We start from the raw sequence: 8,015 nt of genomic DNA on the forward strand, positions 1-8,015 counted from the left end.
GAACCCCAAGAAACAAACTGTTTAGGTTTGAAAGTATTTGGCTTTCACACCTAGATTTCATCAGCAACATTGGAAAATGGTGGGCTGAAGACCTACATATTCAGGGATCATCCATGTTCCCACTACATAAGAGATTAAAACACATCATGCAGAAGCTAAAGGAATGGAACCAGAAGGAATTTGGCAATATTTTCACAAGAAAAAAATTTGCGGAAAACAAAATCCTAGAGCTCAACCAAGCTCTAATCAAGAATGGCTTTGATAAAGACAAAAATGATCAAGCAGAGAAATATCACCAAGAATGGGAAATGTTGTGTAAACAAGAAGAAATTTTTTGGAAACAAAAATCCAAGGTTCTATGGCTAAAAGAAGGAGAACGAAATACTAAATTTTTCCACAAATCTACCATTGTGAACAGAATTCACAACAGAATCTCTTCGATCAAGGATGAGAATGGCCAAATTCTTCAATCCCATGAGGAGATAGATGCAGTGTTAGTAAAGCATTTTTGGGACATTGCCAAGGAAAACTTTTCAGGAAGAGAACCTTTCATTAAGAACTTAATTAAACATATACCTAAACTGGTATCCAGAGAGGATAATTGTAATCTCAACAGACCTGTGACTAAACAGGAGATTAGTGAGGTCCTCAAGGAAATGCAAAATGGCAAGGCACCAGGTCTGGATGGATTTAATGTGGATTTCTTCAAAGCCTGCTGGAATATTGTTAAAAGGGATATTGTCGAGATTGTCGAAGACTCCAGGCGGAACAAGACCATTTTGAAAGCTCTCAATACCTCCTTTATTGCCCTTATTCCAAAACAGGATAATGCTCAAACACTAGAGAGATACAGGCCCATCGCCTTATGCAATGTTGTCTACAAGATAATTTCCAAGGTTGTGGCTAACAGACTTAAACCCCTGCTGCCCACACTCATCTCCGGGGAATAAACAAGGTACGTAGAAAGAAGACAAATTCTAGACAACATAATTCAAGCTCACGAGGTGGTTCACTCGTCAACTTGGAATAAGAAAGCGGGCATGATCATGCAACTGGACATAGCCAAAGCATATGATAAAGTAAATTGGATGTACATCAAAAAAGTGCTCACAGCATTTGGTTTCGATCATAATTGGGTCAGATGGGTCATGGCCCTTGTGACTTCTTCCAGATTTTCAATTTTAGTGAATGGCTCTCCTTTTGAACTTTTTCTCCCTTCCAAGGGTCTTAGACAGGGAGATCTGCTTTCTCCTTTTCTCTTCATCCTCATGATGGAAGGACTGGGGTGGTCCATCAAGCATGCAAGAGAAATGGGAAAAATTCAAGGACTCCAACTTTCGGAGAATGGGCAAGTTCTGACTCATCAACAGTTTGTAGATGATACCATGTTACAGGGAATTCCCACAGTTAAAGAAGCACTTGCTTACAAACAAATTTTGAATGACTTCACGAAGGCCACAAGTATGGAAGTAAACCTTTCCAAATCAAAAGTATTTTTCTTTAACACTCATATTTCCATCCAGAGAAATGTCTCCAGAATTTTAGGCTTTCAAAGAGAATCCCTTCCCTCTAAGTATTTGGGAGTTCCTCTTACAGCTAAACCCCGACACAAGAGTATATGGGATCCTCTAGTAACTAAAATGCAAGACAAAGTCAGGAAATGGACAAATAGATCTTTAAATTTAGTTGGTAGATTGGTTCTTACTAAAGCAGTTCTCCAAGTGATCCCAATCTTTATGCTATCAACCCTCCCAGCTCCAATAGGAGTCTTACAGCAATTTCAGAATATTCAACGAGATTTTCTTTGGGGCAAAGAGGAAACAAGGAAAAAATGGGCTTTAGTCTCATGGGAAAAGATCTGCAAACCCAAGAACCAAGGAGGCCTGGGTTTGGACAATCTTGAGATTCTCAACAAGGCTCTTGGAGCCAAACTTTGGTGGAGGTGGGTTAAGGATCCTAAAGCTCAATGGGCAAGCATCTGGAAGGAAAAATATGCCAATGCCTGGCTGGCTTCTGAAATCATACGTATGAATGGAATAGTGAAAGGCTCCTCGATATGGAACAAGGCCTGGGAGAATAGAGAAGTGGTTCAAAAAACAGTTTATGGGAGATCAGAGAGGAAGATCTGGCACTTTTCTGGGACAACAAATGGAAACAAGAACCTAATCTACTGAAGGAAGAATTTTTAGGCCTCAAGCATGAGACTGAAAATCAAGGTTTAGTAAAGGTGAAAGACTTTTGGGAGAATCCACATAATGTTGGAAAATGGAGAATTTGGAAAAAAATAAAGGACAGAGAGGATAGGACCCTCAACAGTAAATTAAAGTCCCTTAAGAGAATGTTGGATCAGAGAATAATTTTAGTAACGAAAGGGCAGGACCAACTGAGATGGGGTAATAACAAAGAGGGAAATTTTAATATTAAGGAAGCTAAAGGTTTTCTCATTGATCAAGAACCTCAAGCTCCAAATAAAACTTGGCAGAAGCTTTGGAGACACAAAGGTTGGATGAAAATCAAACTCTTCATGTGGTTAGTTCACCACAGGAAAATTTTAACCTGGGACAACCTTAAAAAAAGGGGCATGCTGGGACCCTCCAGATGTCATCTCTGTGAGACCCATGAGGAGACTATCGAGCATCTTCTCAACAACTGTATCTTCACTGACAGGATATGGGATTTTTTTACCAACATCTTCAAACAGTCTGATAGAGACAAAGAAAGTATTGCTAACACTCTTAACAATTGGAGGAATAATTTTTCTGATAATGAAGTTCTCAATTCAACCTAGGATCTCTTGCCGAGCTTCATTATTTGGAATGTGTGGAAAGAAAGGAACAAAAGAATATTCAAAGAGGTAAAGACTGACTCACTTAGCCTGGTGAAGCTGATCGTAAAACAACTTAAGGAGACAGTTGGCACCACGGTTAGGAATCTCCCCAAAAATCCTCCCTCAAGAGAAGAGTTAAGAATCCTCTAGCTGTTAGACATGCAGGGGCTTATTCCTCAAGGTCTAGACAGGAAAGCAAGCATGAGAGACAAGGTGGAGGAAATCTAGCATCCTGCCCCTGAGGGTTTTTTAAAGTACAACAATGATGGAGCTTCCAAAGGCAACCTAGGGGTGGCTGGCTTTGGGGGAGTTCTATAGGATGATACAGGTAGCATAATCTCCCTCTTCCATGGACACTTAGGAAAAGACACTATCAACATGGCAGAACTAATGGCCTTGGAACAATGCTTAGAATTTTTGATACAGAACAATTGTCAAAATGTCATAATAGAAGCAGATTCAGAGTTAGTCATAAATGCATCCAAGAGAATCAATAATGGAACAGGGCTGGAAGAGGTCACAAAACACTGGAGGTTAACTTAGGTTCTACATAGGATTCAAGTACATCTACAGGAACTTCGTACACTTAGATTTAATCATGTGAGGAGAAAGGCCAATAAATTGGTGGACATTCTAGCCAATCAAGGTGTCAGCTGCAATGACAACACAATTTTAAGGAGGTGGAGCACAATGGTGTAGAGTGATCTGAAAAAACTCTGTCATAACCAGGCAGAGAAGGAAAAAGAAGAGTATAGAAGCCAAAAGATGGAATCCAACTAGTTTTGGACAATGGTCAAAGGGCTTCACAATGTTGGACTAAAAGGTACACGATGGGAGGTAAGGCAAAGTTGGCAACATTGTTGACCATGATCAGGAATATTCTCCACAACTGGTGACAGAGTTTCCCTGACCAAAGAAATTAGCATCTAAACTACCGGATCACCCTATTTGTTCATAGGCTAATGTCAATTCTGCCGAGGAAGCGGTTTCATAGCAATCACACCGCTTTTATGTCAAAAGTAGTTTTTATTTTTTGGCAGCGATTCCATAGAGAGAAGGACACGTGGTGGTGGGCCCAATCCAAAAACCACTCTCCCCACTCCCTAAAGGGCGACGACTTCGAGCGCACGATTTTCAGCTCAGCCGTCTGATGGAGCGAGGGAGATCAACGCTTGGGATTGAACAAGCAGTTTGGTGGGGCCCCATCGCATGCTAATGTCCAGCATTCTTGGTGGGTGCATTATGTCCCTTGACCGTCGGATCCAATTTTACAAATTAACGGCAATGATAGGTCGAGCAGGTTGGAGGCGATCCTTCTCTCCTTTGCGACTTTGTTTGGAGCTGTTGGATGGGGCCCAACGGTTCTTCACTGCAGATTCTGATGAAAGATTTGTTTTTCAGCGGGTTTAGCATGGGCCCCTCTTTGTTGTATGGTTTCGATGGGGCTCGGTTCTCTCCAGGTCTTGGAAGGCTGGTGGGCCCTTAATTCTTTCGCTCTGGTCTGTCCACTACTTAGGTTTATTTTTGGATTTTCCTGTTTAGCTTTGATGTATTGAAAGGTAAGTCTTTTGTGCCGAGTCTTCTGCCTAGGCCCATTCTCAGTTCCTTTGGGAGGCTGATCTCCTTTGCCATTTTTCAGAGTGGATTTTTGTAAATTTTGTATATTATTAATGGTAAAGAAGGTCCTACTCTTGCTTCAGCAAAAAAGCATTTGTTTAATTTTATCACATTCATCTAACTATGAATGATAAAATGGCTACTAGATAAATGAGGTAAAATCATAAAAATTCTTCGAAGTTTAGACATTGTAGATTATGAATCCAATACTGGATTAAGACTCACTTTCAAATTTCACCTATGATTGTCAGTTAATCACTCTTACAGCAATCTCTTAAATGTTTATTTTTTAAATGTGGCATCATTTCATCAATCACATAATTGAGTCAAGAGAATTTTGAAATAAACGTGGCATCATTTCATCGATCACATATAATTGAGTTAAGAGAATAAGTGTCAACTGACATGAAAGAACACTCTGTCATTATCATTGTCGCTGCAATTCTTTGATGAGCATTTAAACTTGCAATTACTTCATGTTTCCATAAATTTCAGGCTGATTTGAAGAATGTGATGGTTTCAAAACTCTGTTGTTTGGATAGTTGGTTTTCCTCACTGTCATTTTTGAGCTTCCTTTTAACTCTTCAAGTGAATAATCCAATATTCACTGCAAAGTTGGAGGTCAACTCCATGTGATAGCACTATTTTACATAAGCACCTGGTATATAAACTTAAGGTGAATGATCTATAAATGTTGATATTTGAATTTGGTATTGTCAACTAGTTGTTATGCATCTTCACTTGAAGGATTCACACATGCATGGATGATTTTATTGTAAATATTTACATTCGAATTAATTTGGCAATGTGCACTGGTTGTAATGGATCTTCACTTAGAGTATCCATGCGTACATAGATGATTCTATTTTTTTCACAAGTATAATCTTGGATGAATGGTTTTTCGTTTGAGGGATTTTCCCTCATAGAACTGAGTCTAAGTGAATAAATCTCAAACACAGTTGTAAGATTGAATTGTCTTTCGAGTTTAACTGCAGTTTACACTACTACATACAAAGGGGTTTTAAGATAATATTTAAGACAATTTCTAAGTAAATTGTTTTAACTTGATTTAAAAACAGAAATTGGAAATTGTCTTAAATATTGTCTTTAAGCAGGTGTCTCAAAATATTGTCTTAAAAAATTGTCTCTGTAAAGACAATATAGAACACAAGTATTATTATCTCTTAAGAGACAATTCTTTTAAGACAATAATGTGAAACACCCACTTAAAGACAATATTTAAGACAATTTCCAATTTATTTTTTGTCTCAAGTTAAGACAATTTGCTTTCAAGAGACAATAGCTATGATTAAATATATATTGTCTCTATAGATAGAGCTTGTCTTAAATCCCAATTATTGTCTTTATAGAGACAACCTATCTTTATTCCTAGTTATTGTCTCTGGAGTTATTGCCTCTTTAGAGACAATAAAAAAATCTATTTAAAAACAAAATATAGAATATAAATTCATTTTGTTTCTTTAGTGATTAATTTATGTTAGAGTGATTAATTTATGTTAGAGCACGATGGAATCGAACCACCAAACTCCTGCTTAGAAACCAATTGTTCTTCCATTGAGCTAGCACCCTTTAAAGAAATGTGTTGAATGAATTCAACTCAAAGAAAACCATTTGAGTTGAATAAATCCATCTTCAAATACAAGATTAAAACTACATCCCAGACCTTTTTCAGAATCAAACATTAACAAATCTGGGGGAAAAGTCTGAAATGAAAATTCCATCAAAGGTGATTATTCTTCTTCTAAGTGGTCAAGATCACTGCCTTCAAAACTTAATGGTCTATGGTTTCTCAAATTTGATAGTCATATGGATGGTAGATAGATATCAGGTCTCAAATTCAACTCAAATCAGTGACCTGATTTTTGGAGGTTAGTGTTTCAGCAGTGTCAAATCTTATCCAAATTGTATGCACTAACATGGATCTGCAATATCTAAGCTTGACCATCTAGTTGTCACTGTTAGTTTTTGTTCTAAAGTTTTGAAAATGCATGTTCCAATACCTATACATATTTCAGAAATTTTACCTCTTTGTCCTTCCACAGTTTAGTTTTATGTAATTCCTCTATTATGATCTCTAAGCATTATTTCAGCTAAAAACAAAGATTATAAAATAGGAATCAACAACCAACTTAAGGGTTGCTTCCCAAAGAGGATCTTGAAAGGAAACATATATTTTCACATGAGATAAGTCTACTCAAGGCTTTGATATAATAATAAACCCTTATATCCACATACAAAGAGGTAGTGTTGTGCATTGAAAATTACACTCATAATTGTGGCTTCCATTTATCTATTTCCACTCCACTTCAGGTAGCTAAGTACTACCAAACAATTCTTCATTTGGACTAACCATCCAAAACAGAGGTTTGATGAACTATTTACTTGTGTATGAAGTATGCATGAATCTATTTTCTTCTTGTAGAATGATGCACCCCATAAGAGAATTGCATTGGTATATATATATATATATATATATATATATATATATATATATATATATATATATATATATATATATATATATATATATGACACCATTATGAACCTATCACCAGTAATCCTTTCATGTACAGCCAAAGGCATGCATTCACCCCTATCCAGAGACCTGAATGTACAAATTACTCATTCTTATCATGAACTGGGTTCTAGGTGCATTCATTATGAGTTCATACTCCTCTACAACAATTCTTTAAGTAGGGCTCTCAACGCAGGTTCTAGTGGAGATTCAAATTTTAACAAACATAAGACTTATGTTTGAAGCTTTGAGCACCCAAATATTTAACAGGCTCACCAAATATAAATAATATAATATTTAAGCACTTATTCTCTCTCATAGCTAAGCACTCATTATCTCTCAACTTACATTATTTTAAGTTGTTCAACCATAAGTTTCTTTTAAGGGCATACACTTCATAAATTTCACACTTTACCACACATCACCAATGAATGTCTCACGTTTCAAAAAGGTCCAGTGAAATATCACATTTGAAATCCACAAAAATTGTGAATGACCATGCACCGGTCATTTCTCATGCTCTCAACCACTCGATAATTTATTTTTTAATAAATAAACGGTGGCATACCCAACACACTAAATGCTAGGAATTTCACCAAAAACATAGACTCCATACAATTTCTTGGAGCCTACACGCCTTTGTGGATTTCAGCTTTTCTCATACAGGGTGAACTCACTTTTAATTGTAAACCTTTATAAAAGCTTTACATGCCTATTCCACATGCACAAATGCTTCTCTACCTTTTGATCATTCAGTCTATGCTCTACACTCCTCAATTCAATAATTTAGAATTGGTTTTTCATAAATCAATGAAAAGTCACATACCTTTCAATGCAGGCTAAGATCTTCAACGGATCTTGTCCCTGGTGATTTTCCTTCAACTTTTAATACAAATCACCATCAACTATGAAATCTTGACTCTCAATATCCACCATTAATTACACAATCATGTCATTATCATCGCCCTCTTGATTAAACAAAGATTAAATATGTATTCATAAACAAATACAGTCCAATGAATCTTGCAACTAGAT

This window comes from Pinus tabuliformis, chromosome 7 (assembly GCF_031772625.1).
Source record: "Pinus tabuliformis cultivar Carrire ecotype Pingquan chromosome 7, CPIR1, whole genome shotgun sequence".
In the NCBI taxonomy this organism is placed as follows: Eukaryota; Viridiplantae; Streptophyta; class Pinopsida; order Pinales; family Pinaceae; genus Pinus; species Pinus tabuliformis.